The sequence below is a fragment of the Leuciscus leuciscus genome (genome assembly GCF_965113295.1).
Source record: "Leuciscus leuciscus genome assembly, contig: SUPER_2_unloc_1, whole genome shotgun sequence".
NCBI lineage: Eukaryota > Metazoa > Chordata > Actinopteri > Cypriniformes > Leuciscidae > Leuciscus > Leuciscus leuciscus.
Window position 1 is genome coordinate 878,314 of NW_028118563.1, and position 20,724 is coordinate 899,037.

Below are 20,724 nucleotides of genomic sequence, written 5' to 3' on the forward strand. Positions count from 1 at the left end.
CAATTTGTACAAATAGAGAGTCTGTAGGCCTATACTGTTGTAGCCATTAAATAAGCGCATTTATTTTCATATTTGTTCAAATGTTATAATGTTTTTTTTTTTCCCCATGTATGTTGATTTATGAAAAGTGAACAGCACGAGTAAAAGTGAATTTCGTTTTGTATAAATTGTATCTTAATTTTAATACATTTTTCATCAGCCTGTATTTAATAAATAAGATCAATAAGATTTAATAAATAATAATAAAAAAATGATAATCTTGCATTGCACGTTAACTGGAGCGCATCTCATCCTAACTTAACGAAACTCATTGTATGCCTCACACACACAGACATGAGAAATACATCAAATACACAAAGCTTGAAATGTCTTTAAACGAAATAATTCAAAACGAAAAGAAAAAGGCTACTCTCTGATTATGTAATCCATTATGTGCATTTCTCTCTATAGGCGCGTTCACTATACGGCGATCGTCAACTTCATCTTTGCAGCCGAGTCGACACTGTCAGAAAACACTAGATTATTAATAAAAATCAATGCACGCGTCACCGGATTTCCAAATGCACATCTTGCTTGTTGCACCCACACATATTATGTCGAAATAACGAGATATTATGTTGAAATAACATTATTAATAATAATACATATTTTATAATATTTGATTGAATGCTGAATGTTGTTCAGTTAATAAAATGAAAACTTTAATTGTGATCATTAAAATAATTGAATATGAAATATTTAGTGGCCAAGTTTTGCTAATTAATTAATTTATATATGTAAGGCATTCGTTCCAATCAACTGCCGCAGCCAAGGCCACGTCTAGTGTATATATCTATGACTTGGCACTTCTGGGTAAAGATGCGATCAGTCAAATGAAATCCAATAAACGTATAAATAAATATTCCAAATGAAAAAGCGATGGGAAATGTCGTCCAATTTTCTAATACTATTATTTGATGACAACAATACATTTGTAAAAGAAAATCCAGCCATTTCTGTTTTTTTAAAGAAAAAAACCAAGCTGCACCCTTTTTTAAATGTCATCTTTCATTCCGAAAGAGAATAATGAACGGGGCGATGTGCAGATTGTAAATCTTAAAAAATGATTGAATGATTTTCTTGTGTCATTATGATGAAGAAACAAGTCCAAAAAAAAAAAAAAAAGTCGAAAAAAACCATTTGTGGAAGGCATCCGATGAGTGTCAACCCGGCCAGATCAGCAAGTGCATCAAGGCAACCACGATTAGCCGGTGCACCAGCCAGCAAAGTGATTCAATGGTTCATAGGTGTAGCTCGCAGCCTCATCACCCTACCCTCCACATCCTAAAGAGTGTACAGGCTGTTATTTATATAGGGCAGATAAGACCTGTGTTTCTCTTCGACGGTAACTGTAAATTGAATTGAAGCTGCGATTTTTGAAGTTGTATATACTCGCGCGGGCAAATACAGATGTGTTAAACACGATAAGAACACAAATTCTACCTTTATTCGTTAATACAGTCGGTATTTCCCACAATGATTCTGCTTTGCTATTGGCCACGTCACGATCAGTAAGCGCTGCTATTGGTGGTCACGATTATTAAGTACGAAAATGAAAATTCTGTCAGTAATTCCTCACCCTCATGTTGTTCCAACCCCTTCGTTCATCTTCGGAACACAAATTAAGATATTTTTGATTAAATGACTAAATTGGACTATATTAAGGATGTGTTTAATGAACTTTTCTGGGCCAGCAAGTTTCAAACCCTTAGAAGCCTGAAGAAGTCTCGTTCCGAACACATCGCGATATTTGGCATCAGTTCACGTGTGTCAGATGTTGGTAAGTAGTAAATACGCTGTCCGAATAATGTGTGATATATAATGTATTTTCTGTTTGTCGATATTAATCAGATTAGCTCACGTTCAGTCACGGCATTATATCTGTCATCTCCACTGAGGCTTTGCGTTTTATTGCTTTCTAATTCAAAACAGGGTGATTAAGTTACACTGCCTGTGAGCATAGGCCTAAAGACCTTAAATCAGTTAATCATATTCATATCAGATTAAAAGTAGTACAATTAGTTCCAAAGTTGTATTTGTAGTAGAAGCACAGTACAAACAACACTTACCATGCTTTTACCACATTAACATTAGTTTTACTGTGGTAAGTGTAGTAAAAAGACAGTAATCACAAAACTTACCATGCTTTTACCACACTGTATTGGGAGTTTTAATGTGATACTTATTGTAAATGCACATTAACCACAACGCTTACCATGCTTTTACCACAGGAATGATGTAAAACAACATAATGATATTTTATTTTCTCTTTTTTCAGCTGAAAAGACCAAAAGGACCTTTCGGACTATTATTGTTTGAGGACAAGTAAACGGAGGAGACCGACAGCTGCAAAGGCAAATATTCGCAATGGTATATACATGTGTTGGTTCGAACCCTAAATCAAACATTTTATCAAGCATTTGTTGTTTCTTAAACCTTTTCTCGCAAAACCCATAGCCCAATCAGTACGAAGATAGTCTGAAAGTCTTAATAATTCACAAGATTTAACAAGTTGTCAAATTCGTATACGATACTCGTACATATTTGTATACTCGTACACACACTGTCAGAAAGTTGATATTAATTGCATTGTATTGATTACAATTAGTGATGCACCGATGTGAAAATTGAGGCCGATACCGATAACCGATATTAATATTGCTGTTATGGCCGATACCGATATTTGCCGATGTCGATATCTCTGTATAGAAAACAAATTTGAATGATTATCAAATAAAGAGCTATTTTCCAAAACACTTTTTTTTTACTTTAGAAATGACTGATATTGGGCACCTTTACCTGTGTGCAAAATATGTCACATACGACACACATGCATTATACTGCATTGCATATACAGTAATGTGTGCTGGTCAACTTGTCTAAAATTAAGAAACCCTTAGAAAACAGTAAAAAAAAACACACAAAAAACAGGAACATTGTGTAAAATTAAGATAGGCTACTTTATTTATTATTCCAATATCCAAATATCGAGGGCTTGGAACCAGAGGGGCGTAAGTGGCATTTGACAAACTTTACAGGAGAGCCAAAACAAAATTTTGACCACACTTCAATCAACTGTATTTATTAACCTTCAACCACAACATTGCAACCACATACATACTTATATGAGTAAGTTCTTAAGTGAACATATTATGGAATATTAACACGATGAACATATTCTAAAACCTTGCAAAATCTTGAAAATATGGCAAAAACATCAAATACGCCTTTTTGGCACCAAACATTTCCAATTCGTCTAAAGAAAAATAGGGCGTATCTGCTGATCAATGCAGAAATGATTGGTCAAAACATTGGTTAAAAACACTCTAACTTCATAACTTTTCATTTGATTTAAAATACTGCATACATAGTCATTTCATCATTTCAAACTGTTTAACATTTCATTTCTAACCGTTTAATTTCAATTCTCATTTATGAGTTCACATTCATGTCAAACAGTTTAACATTTAATTTCAAACAGTTTAATTTCTCTTGTTTATTACACATTTCACTTTTTAGTTCACTTTAGTTGAACTAAAAAGTTCACTCACTGCCCACTGTCAGAGTGTTATAGAACTCTGCATAACAGTGAGGAATACTCCCATTGGTGCACAGGGTGAGTAGGTCTTTTTTCTTTAAGGCACTGATCACTGGAGGATTTTCATACAATGAGCTGGGGTGTGTGGTTCTGGTGCCTCTTGTTGCCTGTTGTGCCACCGTCAGTTTTCGGAAGGTTGGGGCGGTGAAATCATACTTGAAGAAGATTGTTTTTGGTTCATCTTTCATGTAGCGGAACCATTTAATCTTCTGCCAATGAACTGATTGTCCCTCCTCATCTTTTGTTCTGTTTTTGAGTATGTGGTTGGAGAGGGACTTGAAGTCCAGAAAGTCCTTGTGTTCAAGTTCATGTACACTGTATGGGTCGTTCCTTCTTGCCATTCTCACAAGTGTGTAGTAGCCATCAGTAAATAGAAGTATGGGAGTAAATAGAAATGGGAGTAAATAGAAACTTTTCTTCTTGCAGTTTCCACTGCAGCATGCACACTATCACACTCCATGTCTAGTAGCCATCCATGATGGCTACTACACACTTGTGAGAATGGAAAGAAAGAACGACCCATAGTGTACATGAACTTGGACACAAGGACTTTCTGTACTTCAAGTCCCTCTCCAACCACATACTCAAAAACAGAACAAAAGATGAGGAGGGACAATCAGTTCATTGGCAGAAGATTAAATGGTTCCGCTACACGAAAGATGAACCAAAAACAATCTTCTTCAAGTATGATTTCACCGCCCCAACCTTCCGAAAACTGACGGTGGCACAACAGGCAACAAGAGGCACCAGAGGCACCAGAACCACACACCCCAGCTCATTGTATGAAAATCCTCCAGTGATCAGTGCCTTAAAGAAAAAAGACCTACTCACCCTGTGCACCAATGGGAGTATTCCTCACTGTTATGCAGAGTTCTATAACACTCTGACAGTGGGCAGTGAGTGAACTTTTTAGTTCAACTAAAGTGAACTAAAAAGTGAAATGTGTAATAAACAAGAGAAATTAAACTGTGTGAACTTAAATGTTAAACTGTTTGAAATTAAATGTTAAACTGTTTGACATGAATGTGAACTCATAAATGAGAATTGAAATTAAACGGTTAGAAATGATCAAATTAAATGACTATGTATACAGTATTTTAAATAAAATGAAAAGTTATGAAGTTAGAGTGTTTTTAACCAATGTTTTGACCAATCATTTCTGCATTGATCAGCAGATACGCCCTATTTTTCTTTAGAGGAATTGGAAATGTTTGGTGCCAAAAAGGCGTATTTGATGTTTTTGCCATATTTTCAAGATTTTGCAAGGTTTTAGAATATGTTCATCGTGTTAATATTCCATAATATGTTCACTTAAGAACTTACTCATATAAGTATGTATGTGGTTGCAATGTTGTGGTTGAAGGTTAATAAATACAGTTGATTGAAGCGTGGTCAAAATTTTGTTTTGGCTCTCCTGTAAAGTTTGTCAAATGCCACTTGCGCCCCTCTGGTTCCAAACAATGTGTAGGCCATACATGTATTTTTTAGAGCCAGAAGGGCGTAAGTGGACATACGCCCCTCTGGCTCCAAACAATGCTCAAACTTTTGTGTTAGGTCTTTGTTGTTTTGTTGCTTTATTCAATACAAGTTGATTTCTGATGCGTCTTTTTGGCACAACTAGATAGAGCTCATCAAGACCTTTAATTTGATATATAGAACTCATTTTCGCCCAAAATGCCACTTACGCCCCTCTGGTTCCAAGCCCTCGATATGATACTAAAAAATACCACAGGGAAAAGGGCTTCTATTTGTGACGTGCTGTCTTTGCGTTTGAACATTGCACATTTTAAACAGGACACTCATTAACTGAATAAATGTTAGCCAATACAAACATATTTATAGAAAACAGTTGACAATGAATAGACAGGAGTCCAATAATAGCATAACGAATCATTCTTAAAATAATAACAAGTAGCCTAGGCTATAAGACCAATCCGACATGGGCTGTGTTAACAGTAAAACGTCCGTCATTTAACGAATTTTAAAAACACGGATGGATAATACAAAATACTTTCTGATATTTTGACAGAAAAAAAACAAGCAAGAACAAAATTTAAACTTAGCCCGTCAATTTTTCATTTTACAATTATCTTCTCTCTCTGTGTGTGCACGCGTCCGTGTTTGTGAGAGAGAGAGCTCGCGCAGCACTGATACAACGGTAGCCTACTTTTTAATCCACAAGTAACGAACGCGCTAGTTTTCATACAAAATAAATATGTAACATAATTAGGTAGGCTACTTTAGTTATTATTAATACAATAACGTAACACATGAAGGCTATACGTTTCTCAACACTGAGAATGAATCAATAAACGCCTGTTTCTCCACTCGCGCTTATCAGTAATCCACAAATCACACGTGCTGTCACTTTTGAGAAAAATCTAATTCGAACGGGTATCAAATATCAAGCAATATATTCAAATATCTACGAGTCAAAAAACGATCAGTCAAAAATGTGTCATGAAGAGGAAAAAAACATAAGTCGCACTGGACTGCGTTAACAATGTTACGGACGGGACAGTTGACGTGAGCGCTCTGAAAGCGCCACTAAGACTGCTTTAAAACTTTCACAGAGACCTCAAACAGAAAGCACAAAAAGCCTGTCTTTAAATTTAATTTCGTTTTGTATTAATTGTATCTTAATTTTGATAAATGTTTCATCAACCAATTGCCTGGATTGAATTAAATAAGAAGTAAATATAGTAGAAAATATTTAATCAGGACACGGAGGCGAGGGCGCGTGAACCTGAAGCGCGTCTCATCAATGAACCGAAATCTACCTGCCTCACAGACCGGAGACATATATAGAAAGCTTGAAATGTCTATTTTTAAACAGAACAATTCAAAACGAAAGAAAACAGACTGTTCTCTGCTTATGTCATCTGTATGAAATGTGTATTTATCTCAGGCACATTCACTACTGCTAAGATCGAGTCAGCATCGTCAACTTCATCTTCAACTTCACACGTCAAATGTCGGCCTGTTCACATCGGCCATATTTTGACATCGGAACGATACCGATGTGTAAAAAAATGACCATATCGGCCGATATTATATCGGCGGCCGATATATCGTGCACCACTAGTTTCTAGAATATTGAAATCGGTATTTACTCATCAAATGCTCTCTCCTGAATCGCCGCCGCTAGAGTTCTTACGAGATCAAGAAAATATGATCATATAACAGCGATTTTATCATCACTGCATTGGTTACCTATAAAGTTCCGTATTAATTATAAGGTATTGCTACTGACTTATAAAGCTCTAAACGGCTTAGCTCCAGTCTATTTAACGGATCTTCTATCGCCCCTATAATCCATCGCGCTCTTTAAGATCACTAAATTCAAGGATTTTGGTCATACCTAGGATATCCAGAACCACCAAAGGAGGGAGAGCATTTTCACATTTGGCTCCAAAACTCTGGAATAGTCTTCCTGATACTGTTCGTTGCTCAGACTCGCTCTCCCAGTTTAAAACTAGATTAAAGTCGCATCTCTTCAGCCAGGCATTCATATAATCCTACAGTTCAAACTACAATCCGGCCTGTAGCTCATAAATGCCAGAGGAGAACTGGCCCCCGACTGAGCCTGGGTTCTCCCAAGGTTTTTTTTCTCCATTAGGTCACCTGATGGAGTTTTAGGACACCATTAGGTCACTTGATGGAGTTTTTCGTTTCCTTGCCACTGTTGCCTTTGCCTTGCTCAGTTGGGGATATTTTGGGGATATTTAATTTAATTTTATCAATCAATAAATTCCTCTTGAAACAAACATTGTTGTATTATTTTAATTTAATACTGTGAAGCTGCTTTGATACAATCTGTATTGTGAAAAGCGCTATACAAATAAACTTGACTTGACTTGACTTGACTTGAATCGTATGGTAAATTAACTTATTTATAACTGTCTTAATTTATGGTTCAAGAACAATAGTAATTGCACATAGATAGACATGTGCCGGTATTCGGTAATGCGATAAATCGCGGTAATGAATATGCACGATATTGTTATCGCGGGCACTTCAAAATACCGTGAAAAATAATAGATCCGAATTTAGATTTTTAGAACGCGCATTAGCTTATTTTCCATCAACCGCTTAAACAAACTGCGCAAAACACGTGCGCATTCTGATGTAAACAATCGCCACGTGTATAAGCATGCGGCCGGTGCGCACTTCTAGTCTAATGTAAACAGTCCTCACATGGAGAAGCAGCATGGCGGAAGGAGGAACGCCGCCGCCGATCTATCCGGATCCATCCCGCTTCTAAAAGCAGAGCTGCCAACTCGACGCATTCAGCGCGAGACTCCTCATACGCTCACGCCACACATCCGTTTTCTCCTATGGTTTTCTCACGCAGAGAAAAATCGCGGAGCAAAGAGGACACGAATACCGTCAAACAAGACAGAGCAGGTTACTTTTGATATGAAACAGGAGAACAATTGTGTCACAGAACGTTACATTTAAACTATTTAATGACCAGCAGCATGTTAGATGACTAAAACATATAGATAAAGAGGAGTATTTTGCTGAATATGTGCACTGCACTTTACATATTATATTTTTACTTGTGTCATTACATAATTGTTATTATAATGAAAACCACATTATATTTGATTTAATTAGTTATTTGTAACCTTTAAAAATACCAGCTGATAGGGTTCTATATGGTTACATAGCATTATGTGAGATATTTTTTTTCATGAGAAAAAAATAACGTGGGCTATCTACTGTAGCCTTCCTAATATTTATCCAAAATAAGTCAATATTGAATCAAGATTTAAATCAAATCCCAAGTATTGAATTGAAATCGTTAAATTTGTGTTAAGCAATACAAACAGTAGCCTACCAGTCATTGTACCATGTAATCATTGTAACATGTTGTCACTAAACTTAATAAAATTCAGTTTAGTTACCAAATGTTTTGACAATCACAATTACACCTTGTGATGCAAGTTTTATTTTATTTTTTACATCCCCCCCAAATCCATCTGTTTCTCATGTGCAATTCAAATACCGTGATAATACCGTATACCGTGATAAAAGATCACTCAATTAATCGCAGCATGAAAATGTGATACCGGCACATGCCTACACATAGAGTAAGTCGAGACTTTCTTGTTTTACAGCAGAGAAGGAAGACCAGTCCTTATATCAACGCAAGCTAATCGAATAAGTCCTTTGTTTCGGGTGAGGAAGGAACATCTGGTGCCCAAAGAAGACAGAAAGCTGCGCGAGTCCATTGGTATGTCTTGTATTGAAACAATGCTGTAATATGTAGTACATAATTTGATGTTGACAATTTTACATTGTGCAGGTTATCACTTGGTTTTTGACCAAGTGAAGCTCTTGAAACAAGTGACAGGAGAGTATGTAACTTGTCTGGAAAGTATCAGAGTCGCATTTGGCACGCGTGCCTTAGGTTGCCGACCCCTGGTCTAGCCTATAGTCTATGGTACCAATCACGTTAGTGAAGCCTGAGTAACATATACTGTAATCGGCATGGTCATGAATGCATGATCTTCATAAAAAATTATGATAGCCTAAAAAAAAAAATGCTTAAAAAAAAAACTGCTTTACAACATTGGGTCTTAAAGGTGCTGTATGTAGCTTTTCTACTAAAACGAATCCTTTTTTTATTGCCTGTGTGTGAAGGGGTTGTAAAATCACATTAAAATGATCCACTTTTCGGGTTTTGCTATTACCTCTGAAAGCAAGTATTCTTATGTTTATGTGAAGGTGCCGGGTCGGATTTACCGCGAAATCCAGTGACGTCACCTGCATGCGCGGAGCGCTCCCGAGCCTCTCGCCTCGTCTAGCCTACTGATTTTGCACTCAACAGCGACGACACTGCAACTTATGACATGGACTTATGACTTATGCAACTTATGACATGTCTGATAACACTAAGAAACGACCTGCTCCCAGCACAACACAGACTCCAACACAAACTCCACATATTGATAAAAAAAAACAATAAAACGTTTTTTTCTTTCTGCTGAAGCTCGTATTAAAGGCCAGACGTGAATCGGATGAACTTCGGGTGAAAAAAACACGGATCAACATCGGCAGAGCGTTTGAATCATGGAGAGACCTTAAATTTCTACAAACCTAGAATGTATACATTTCCTGAAGAAAATGTGAAGTAGTGCTTGCAGTGGCAAAATTCGGCACGATTGATAGGGTTCCATTCTTATCATGGTACGAGCATGGAGCATTAGTTCAACGTCAAGCTGATAAAAGTAGCCTATTATTGTAACGTTGCAGTGGGAGTTTACCTGAGTTTCTAGCATGTTGTGGGATGCTCTCTCTGGTGTGTTGCGTGACGCGTCTCAGTCTGGCCGGTATCCACAGTGCTCGCTCATAAATTCGAGCACGCGCAAGAGCACGCGCTTGTCAACTTATTGGTTGCAATCTGAAACATCACCGCTAGAGGCCGCTGAAAACTACATACAGCTCCTTTAAGTGGCTTGGAAATGCCACAAAAAAACCTAAAACTGTTTTTTTAAACCTAAAAGCGCCAGGTAAACTCCGAATGACACGACAGACAGCACTTTCCATCAAGTTCTCCGCATCTCCAATAGTGTAAAGGAAAGAGCCACTCGCAAATAATCTTAAGGCAATGCAAACAGTTTGTGCTGTAGTTAAAGCCCGACTCCGACAAGTCGAAAATAAGTGTGCGTTTCCAACAAATTAATCATGTAAACGACAATCTCACCAGTCACGAGAAAAAATATATATCTCAGAAAGTGCACTATTGTAACGCAAAATCTCAGTTCTTCGTACCTCAGGGCCCGTTCTTCGTACGTCGCTAACTCAGTTAGCTGGATTTGATTATTGGCGATTTGGCATGATCTGGGATTGTTTGGTTCTTCGACGCTCATCCTGGACTTGCTGTCATAGCAACAGGTGCGCAAGCTTATTTCATGTTAACAGGATTAGATCCCGGCTTCATAAGCGCTGGACTTCCCGTATCAGCTCCGCTTATGAAGCCGCAGTCTAATCCTGTTAACATGAAATAAGCCTGCTCCCGAGCAGGTTTAAGCTTGCGCACCTGGGGCCCGTTCTTCGTACGTCGCTAACTCAGTTAGCTGGATTTGATTATTGGCGATTTGGCATGATCTGGGATTGTTTGGTTCTTCGACGCTCCTCCTGGACTTGCTGTCATAGCAACAGGTGCGCAAGCTTATTTCATGTTAACAGGATTAGATCCCGGCTTCATAAGCGGAGCTGATACTGTACCAGCCATTTGGATTATAGACATACTTAATTTAATGCAGCAACAAATTATTTACAGTGTAGCAAGATGATTTAAAACTCATTTACCTGTAATTAAGGTGTTGCTGTTACTGGTCCCTGGCTTTAGGTCTAAAGGCCTATTTATACTTCTGCGTCGAACTTACGCCGTAGCTACGTCGTAGGCTGTGCTTAGCGCGCGTACCCTTTGGCGTACCCTGATGCGCACCTCTCCAAAAATGTAACAACGCGTCAATTCTACGCGGACGCAAGCGCTGTGATTGGTCTGCTAGAACCCCTCCCTCGGGTTTCACATGGTCCCTCTGCATGAGTAATTGCGCGTCAACGCGGACAACGACGCAGAAGTATAAATTAAAACCAACGCGTTGCCTACAGCGTAGAGGCTCCGGCGTAGGTCCGACGCAGAAGTATAAATAGGCCTTAAGGAAGAGCTGCCCCCAGGAATGCCCTCCACAATGGGTCGGTTCTCATTTAGCCCAAGGGCCAGCTCTTCTGCCGGGGTATAACGTGGGGGTGCAGGACCACCACCTGTTTTTTTCTGCTCCGCCTTTTCCTTGGTTGCAGATAACCATAAACAGACAAACAGACACATCATTTAAAATGTCTTTGCTAAAAGAGACTAATCAGTAGAAGTAGAAAAGATTACCAGTTTGAAGAATATTCTTGTACTTCACTTTTACTTGTTCCCATTGTAATGTTTCCTGTCCTGTGTTTCCCTTGTCTTGTGTGCACTTTTGTTATTTCCTGTTCTGTGTCATGTTTTGTAGTCCTTTGTAGTTTTTCTTGCTTATTAGTTCTCCCAGGTGTTTCTAATTAGCCACACCCCCTTGTTATCTTGTTTAGCTTGTTTGTCTGTGTATTTAAACCTCTGTGCTTCAGTTGTTGGTTGTCGGTCGTTGTTTAATGTAGCTGTTACCTTTTCTTGTCCTGAGTTCCGTGTTCCGCCTGGATTACCTGTTTGTTTTATTAAATGTGTGCTTGCATATGGATTCTCTCTCTGCTTCATCCTTGCCTCAGCGTGACAGAACGACCGACCTAATGATGAATCCAGCAGCATTTTTGCCAGTGTCTCTTCCCCAGCCACCAGAGAAAGGACAATCTTTTGAGGGGACCCGGTTGGTCATATTTCGTGGGTCCCGTGGAGGCCGCAGTAGAGGAGGTGGTCGAGAGGAGTCCCGACAGCACTCTCCATTCTGGCCCCTCTTCGACCCTGGGTTGGTGATGTCCAGCCCAGGGCCCTATTCGCCACTGGTTCCATCCAGCACAGAGCCATGCTGGTTTCCGGTGGTCCCGAGTCCGGTGGTCCCAGTTCCGGTGGTCCCGAGTCCGGTGGTCCTGAGTCCGGTGGTCCCTGTTCCGGTGGTCCCCGAACTCCCCATCATCAGTCCAGCCGAGCCCGCACTTCACCCCAGTCCAGCCGAGCCCGCACTTCACGCCAGTCCAGCCGAGCCTGCACTTCACGCCAGTCCAGTCGAGCCTGCACTTCACGCCAGTCCAGAGCTGTGTTCACCGCAGGACCTGCCCAGCACAAAGCCCTCACCGCTGGTCCTGCCCAGCACAAAGCCCTCACCGCTGGTCCTGCCCAGCACAAAGCCCTCACCACTGGTCCTGCCCAGCACAAAGCCTTCACCGCTGGTCCTGCCCAGCTCAGAGCCCTCTTCGCCGCTGGTCCTGCCCAGCTCAGAGCCCTCTTCGCTGCTGGTCCTGTCCAGTTCAAAGCCCTCTTCGCCGCTGGTCCTACCCAGCTCAAGGCCCTCGCTGCCGCTGGTCCCGTCAAGCTCAGAGCGCACTGATCCTGATCCTGATCCAGAGCCAGAGCTTCACGTCAGTCCTGCCGAGCCAGAGCCAGAGCTTCACGTCAGTCCTGCCGAGCCAGTGCTTCACGTCAGTCCTGCCGAGCCAGAGCTTCACGTCACGTCCGCCCGTCCAGAGTCTCGTCCCGCCGAGACTGAATCTGTTCCTGAGCCTGATACTGAGCCTGAATCTGATCCTGATACTGAGCCTGAATCTGTTCCTCTTCCTCTTTCTGCGCCTGTGTCTTCGGACAAGATGGCCGACTCCACGCCTGTGTCTTCGGACAAGATGGCCGACTCCACGCCTGTGTCTTCGGACAAGATGGCCGACTCCACGCCTGTGTCTTCGGACAAGATGGCCGACTCCACGCCTGTGTCTTCGGACAAGATGGCCGACTCCACGCCTGTGTCTTCGGACAAGATGGCCGACTCCACGCCTGTGTCTTCGGACAAGATGGCCGACTCCACGCCTGTGTCTTCGGACAAGATGGCCGACTCCACGCCTGTGTCTTCGGACAAGATGGCCGACTCCACGCCTGTGTCCTCGGACAAGATGGCCGACTCCACGCCTGTGTCTTTGGACAAGATGGTCGAATCCACGCCTGTGTCTTCGGACAGGAGGACCGCCGCCGAGCCAGTGTCTCCGGACGAGATGGCCACTGCCACGTTGCCTGAGGCCTCAGCAGAGATAGCCGTTGCCACGGTGTCTGTTCCTGAGCCGGTGTCTGTTTCTGTTCCTGTTCCGGTGTCTGTTCCTGAGCGGGTGCCTGTTCTTTTCCCGTGGCCGCCCTGGTCGCCGGCAGAGCCTGCTCCGCCCTGGTCGCCGGCACAGCCTGCTCCGCCCCAGCCTGCTCCGCCCTGGTCGCCGGCACAGCCTGCTCCGCCCTGGCCTTCCGTCCTGCTGCAGTCTCTTGGTCCTCTTCTGCTCCAGGGACCTGGCCCACCATCCCGCCCCCAGATCCGCCTCCGTGCCACCTCCCACCCGGTCAGTTTTGGAGCGTCTGGAAGCCGCTCTTTGGGGGGGGGGCTATGTAACGATCACCAGCTGGAGTGCCCTCCAGAGCCACCAGAGGGCGCTCCACAATAGACTAGGATCACTTCCTCACAAACTACATATCCCATCATGCCGCTTACCTGGGACTGATTACACAAACACCTGCAGCTCATCCACACTCACCCATATAAACCCTGTTCACTCAAGTTCATTGCGAAGTTTTGCATTGCCCTGGCTTTCAATTCCGAGCGGTTATTCCTGTGTTTGCTGTTCTCATTTACTGACCTTGGACTGTGTATCTCGACTCCTGATTGTTCTCTGCCTGCCTTGACCTGGATTGTCTATTGATTCCTGATTCTTGCTGCCTGCCTCGACCCTTGCCTGTTCACCTGGTTTGTCTCTGCCTAGCCTGCTTTGCCCTGTCTGCTGTTGTTTAACCCTGCCTGTCTGACCACTCTAATAAAAGCTGCAAATGGATCCCTCCTCGTCCGCTGCATCATTACAGAATACTTCGCCACTACAAGGATCCAGCGGCTTTCTCTGTGAATATCGGCCAGGTTTGGACAATTCACTAATGTTATTAACCCTTAAGCAGGGCTCTCGATCGCTTGAGGACTATATCCAAGAGTATTTAGATCTCGCCTACTGTTCTGATATGCCGGACTGTGTGCTCATAGATTTCTTTTGTGACGGCATTAATCAGCCGCTTAGATCACGTTTAATCCGTGAGGGTCCCCGTTCATCGCTCAGTCAGTTTATGGATTATGCCTTGTTGACTATTGGTTCAGCGTTCACCGTGGGGGGCACGGAGGAATGCACCATTACTTCCGTGCCTATAATGGCAGCCGCACCAGAGTCTTGTCACGTCTCAACAGATCTTCCAGAGCCCTCTCACTTCTTAGCAGAATTTCCAGAGCCCTGTCACTTCTCAGCAGATCTTCCAGAGCCCTGTCACTTCTCAGCAGATCGTCCAGAGCCCCGTCACGTCTCAGCAGACCGTCCAGAGCCTCGTTACGTCTTAGCAGAATTCCCCGAGCCCCCTACTGTTGAGGGGGCGTTTCCAGAGACCGTCCCCGTAACGCCAGCCATCAAGCTAGTCACCGGATCGGTCTATTATCGTCCAGGACTGGTATCCAGTGTGGCTGATTCCCCGCTGAGGTCAGTACGTGTTGCCATAAGGGCCATCGTGCAGGAGTCTCGTCCCGCCGAGACTATCCTGCATAAATCATGTTTCACCGAGACCTTCCTGCCTGAGTATTTTCCTGCACAGCCTGCTCCGCCCTGGTCGCCTGCACAGCCTGCTCCGCCCTGGCCGCCTGCACAGCCTGCTCCGCCCTGGCCTTCTGCCCTGCCGGAGTCTTCAGGCCCTCTTCCGCTCCACGGGCCTGGCCCCCCGTCCCGCCCCCGGACCCGCCTCAGACCCACCACCCTCCTGGACTTTTATTTTCTGAGGAGTGTCTGGAATCCACTCCTTAGGTGGGGGGCTATGTAATGTTTCCTGTCCTGTGTTTCCCTTGTCTTGTGTGCACTTTTGTTATTTCCTGTTCTGTGTCATGTTTTGTAGTCCTTTGTAGTTTTTCTTGCTTATTAGTTCTCCCAGGTGTTTCTAATTAGCCACACCCCCTTGTTATCTTGTTTAGCTTGTTTGTCTGTGTATTTAAACCTCTGTGCTTCAGTTGTTGGTTGTCGGTCGTTGTTTAATGTAGCTGTTACCTTTTCTTGTCCTGAGTTCCGTGTTCCGCCTGGATTACCTGTTTGTTTTATTAAATGTGTGCTTGCATATGGATTCTCTCTCTGCTTCATCCTTGCCTCAGCGTGACACCCATGTTCTAGTGGGTCCTGAGGTGGCTCTGACATTAAGCAATTATGAAATTATTAAAATACAAGAATATATACTGTAATAAGTGATATAACCATAACATGGAACACTTACGCATTTAATTTGTCTGTTACTTTTTGCCAGCCCTCTCTCCTGGCTTTTGCACACTTTGATTCCCAGTGTTCCCTGGCGTTTTAATTATATTTTTCAAACTCTGCATACCCTTCCAGTAAAAATTCCTGCTCTGCTGCGTTGAAAAACTGAGCGCGCTCTTTGGCCATGGTGAGCAGCCAATAGCAGCGTTGCTGATCAATGTTTCTACTATCGATACATATCCCCTTTTAAACCAGAGCGTGAACGCGCAATTATCTCACTAACTCAATCCAGCTATACTAATCATATCCGGCAGGTGTGTTCGAAGAACCAAATTAGTCAGATCATGATTAGCACGATGATATCATCTTGGATGTCTCGTTTGATCTCAGATGTTTTAAGCAACGTACGAAGAACGGGCCCCAGTTGCTATGACAGCAAGTCCAGGATGAGCGTCGAAGACCCAAACAATCCAAGATCATGCCAAATCGCCAACAATCAAATCCAGCTAACTGAGTTCTTCGACGCTCATCCTGGACTTGCTGTCATAGCAACTGGGGCCCGTTCTTCGTACGTTGCTTGAAACATCCAAGATCAAATTATGAGACATCCAAGGTGATATCATCGGCCTAATCAGGATCTGACTAATTCGTTTCTTCGAACACACCTGCCAGTTATGATTAGTATAGCTGGATTGAGTTATCTGAGATAACTGCGCGTTCATGCGCTGGTTTAAAAGGGGATATGTATCGATAGTAGAAACATTGATCAGCAACGCTGCTATTGGCTGCTCACCATGGCCAAAGAGCGCGCACAGTTTTTCTCCGCAGCAGAGCAAGAGTTATTGAAGGTTATGCAGAATATGAAACCTTAATTAAAACGCCAGGGAACACCTCAAAGTGTGCAAAAGCCAGGAGAGAGGGCTGGCAAAAAGTAGCAGACAAATGAAATGCGTAAGTGTTCCATGTTATGGTTATATCACTTATTACAGTGTATATTCTTGTATTTTAATCATTTCATAATTGCTTAATGTCAGAGCCACCGACTAGAACATGGGAACAAGTAAAAGGGAAGTACAAGAATATTCTTCAAAATGGTAATCTTTTCTACTTCTACTGTTCTTTGTCTCTTTTACAAAAGAAAAGCACCGTTAAATGTGTTTGTCTGTTTATAACAGCAACCAAGAAAAAGGCTGAGCTGAAAAAAAACAAACAGGTGGTGGTCCTGCTCCCTCACATTATACCACATTATACCCCAGCAGTAGAGCTGGCCCTGGGGTTAAATGTGAACCGACCCATTGTGGAGGGCATCCCTGGGGGCAGCTCTTCCTCAGACCAACAGCCAGGAACCAGTAGCAGCAACACCTTCATTACTGGTAAATGAGCTTTAAATGATCTTGCTACACTGTAAAATATATCTTTTTTTTTTTGCCGCATTAAATTAATTTGGCCTATATAATCCAAATGGCTGGTACAGTAATTTCAGCTGTTAAATATTGAGTAGTGATCAATTGCTTTGACTTGTGAAGGTGAAAACTGCTGAACTTAATGTAAGAATATTTTGCCATGAGTTACTGATCACATTTGTTCATATAGTGTAGTTCATTGTAATGCCATTGTGTTTCCTCTTTTGTGCAGTTTTACATAATACACCAACACTTGTACCTGTTCCCAAGAAAGTAGTGGCTGAAATATGTGCAGTAAGTGGACTTTTTCTAACTTTACATCAAAAGGGAAGAAAGTGCAACACTTTGTAATGCCCATTTGTTTCCATTGCACAGGACAGTGAAGAAACCCTCTCAGATGACTGTCCTTTGGAGGAAGTACTTGTAAGTGCATAAATAACTTTACTTCATTTATAGTAACTTGTGTACATATTATTTCTGACTGCAATATGAGTTGCAGGAGGAAAGGCCTACTGCACAAAGTGATACAGAGGTGGGCAGTGTAGTAACCTACTTGTACTTTTTATTTTTGTTGCATGAGGCTTGTGTTGACAGTTCTTTTTTATTTTTTTAAATTCTTTTTATCCAAACATGGCACAGGGTGATATCCGTATATAAACGGAATCTACAACTGAAAATTTAGTATTTTGACCTGAAAAAACAGAAAAATGAAGGGGAGAAATAGAACTTGACACCTTAAAGAAGAAAAAACTGGCACTAGAGATTGAGTTGCTTCAAAAGGAACTTCAGAGTAAGTGCTAAATACACTATTTCACACAGAGTACTATTGCTGACCTTGGATAACAATATATCTTATTGCAGGCAAAAGATGACCATCATTGGCTTTTCTTGACAAAGAATAATTGAAATAAAACTCAAGGAACTAAGCATGTTGTCTTGTCTTCTATTCATTTAATGAAGGTTTTTGTTTAAAAAAAAAAAAAAAAAAAAATGGTGTTCCACAATTCTGTCCCGTGCAGCTCTGCCACTAGGTTGGTCCAAGTGCACTGGCTGGAGGTCATCATCAGGCTGCACCTCCACCACAGGGGTCCTCTCCTTTCTGATGGTGGCACTATTGTGGAGTATGGCACATGCAACAATAATGTCACAGGCCCTGTCAGGTGCAACCCTCAGACACTGAAATCTTTCCTTTAGTTGCCCAAAGGTCATTTCAATGCGTGCCCTTGTCCTGGCTAGAGCTGCATTGAAACGGGTTTGTGGTCCGGGGTTTGGGTCAGGGAATGGCGTCATGAAATACTGCCTGCAGGTATAGCCCCTGTCACCAAGCAGGATCCCGTCGTAAGCACCTGGAAAAATGCAGTTTTGTTAGGCTCAGAATAAATGTATGTAATACAGTGAGCTTGATATTAAATATTTCCTTACCACGTTCAAATAATGTGCATAAATGTGACTCTCTGAAAATCCTGGAGTCATGCACAGAACCAGGCCATTTTGCTTCAACATTTGTGATGTAGGACATGGAGTCGCACACCATCTAAGATATTTTTAATCAGTCAACTGCATACTTTTTGATTACATTACTTTTTGTATTATTTGATATATTCTGGACTCGCTTCTCCAAGGTAAATGGTGAATTGTTTGATGTCAGGCTGCATGCTCAGAAAGCGGCAGTGGATTGTGCAGCGTGAGACCACCTTCAGCGACAGGTTCTTGTCGTAAAAACGGACAAGACATGGCTGCGAAAGACTTCCCGTATCACCTCCGCTTATAAAGCCGGGATCTAATCCTGTTAACATGAAATAAGCCTGCTCCCGAGCAGGTTTAAGCTTGGGCACCTGTTGCTATGACAGCAAGTCCAGGATGAGCGTCGAAGAACCAAACAATCCAAGATCATGCCAAATCTCCAACAATCAAATCCAGCTAACTGAGTTAGCGACGTACGAAGAACGGGCCCCTGGGGCCTGTTTCAGAAAGGAGGTTCAACTGAGTTGACTTACCCTGAGATGGGAAACTCTGAGTTTTCGGTTACAGAACAGCGGAAATTAGTTAGTTCAATCAACTCTGAGTTGACTGACTCTGAGTTAAGCGCGTGCACCACCACTATAAAAAGCCATTATCAATGGAGTGCAGATATTATGAGTCACCATGGTAACAGCGCCAGACAAAAAGAGGTCTGCATATTTCTCACCAGCTTCTGCAAGCGTAAGAAGACATATTATTATTTTTTAAATATCGGCTGCAGCAGCGAAGGACAACTAGAGTTAGCTAGGGAGAAAATAGTTGCTCGAGTCAATGCGTATGTTTACATTTTAATTAGTTATACAGTGTTGGGTGTAATTAATTACCAAGTAATCTAAATACTGTAATTTAATTAAAGGGATTACTCTTAATTCTTCTGTAATTTGAAGTAAAATCTGATGTAATTGCATTAGACTATAGAACAATTCTGTATATTTAACATACATTTTTAAAAGGTATATTTTTTATGTAACCTTCTCTCTCTACACACTTTGGTCAATTCAAGAATAATCCATGCAATTGTATATTGTTTATTTGAAAGCATTAAAAGTGCAGTTTCTTGTCTCTCCTTGTATTGTTCAAGTGGTTGAGGTTGATATGGGATTTATTAATAAGTAGACCAATACTTTCTAAAGATAGTCATTATTACATTAATCTAATTACACGGTTGAAGATGTCATTTGTAGTTAGTAATTAATAACTATTTTAGAGTAACTTACCCAACTGTTATAATATCAGAGGTGAAACTGGAAGAACAGTATGTTATTCAACCTAATTTTAATTTTCATGGGTGCAATCCTGCAGGTATTAAAAGAACATGGCAGCAGCTGAAAATTAAATATAAGAACATAATTCAATCAGGTAAGGTTTGAGCATATCATTGGTGTAGGCTACCTGAATTTACAAATATTTGACATATTAAATAACTAAATAGCATCCCAGTGTCTAGCAGTGCAGCAGCATTTTTGGCTGGGGGAATTCCTGGAGGGACTTCAGAGCCAGTCACTCCCGAAGATCCAAGGGCCTTCATAAAATGTAAGAGGTTTACAAATGTGTTATTTTTTATATAGGCTATTTTTGATATTTCCATTTATTTTACTTTTTGTTGGTCCCAACAGATTCCGATGGTAATATCTGTCTTTTGGAGCCTCCTGTCCCAACAAAACCTGCAGGCAGTTGTAAGTAGCCTACTCAATACACCAGAAATTATGACAAATAGTGTTATAAAGTGTACTCATCTTCACAGGACGATGGGGATAATGTTATGTGTCACATCAAACAATCTACACATTCAGATTTTTTCACATTTTTATGTGGAGTAGAATCTAAGTTTAAAGCTAAGTATAAATGGGTAGTCTTATCTCTCCCCCCGCCCCCAAAGTGGAAGAACAGCAGGAGGACGGTCCATCAACTTCTGTTGCACAGATGAACAGAGTTCAGTGATTTTCAGTAAATGCCACAGTTTAATTCTGTAGAATTTGTTTAGAACTACATTATGTAACTCTAATCTACTACTGTATATTCAGTTGCCAGTTAAGGAGTTAATAGACTTCATCTTATTTAAAAAATTGAAAAAAAACCAGTAAAAATAGCAATATTGTATTTATTAATTAAAGATTAATTTTATTAATAAAAATGTACTGAAAGAATGAATGAGGTGTTTAAACACCACTTCCTCTTTAAAAAAGGGGAGGAGACCGAAAGAAACTCTGG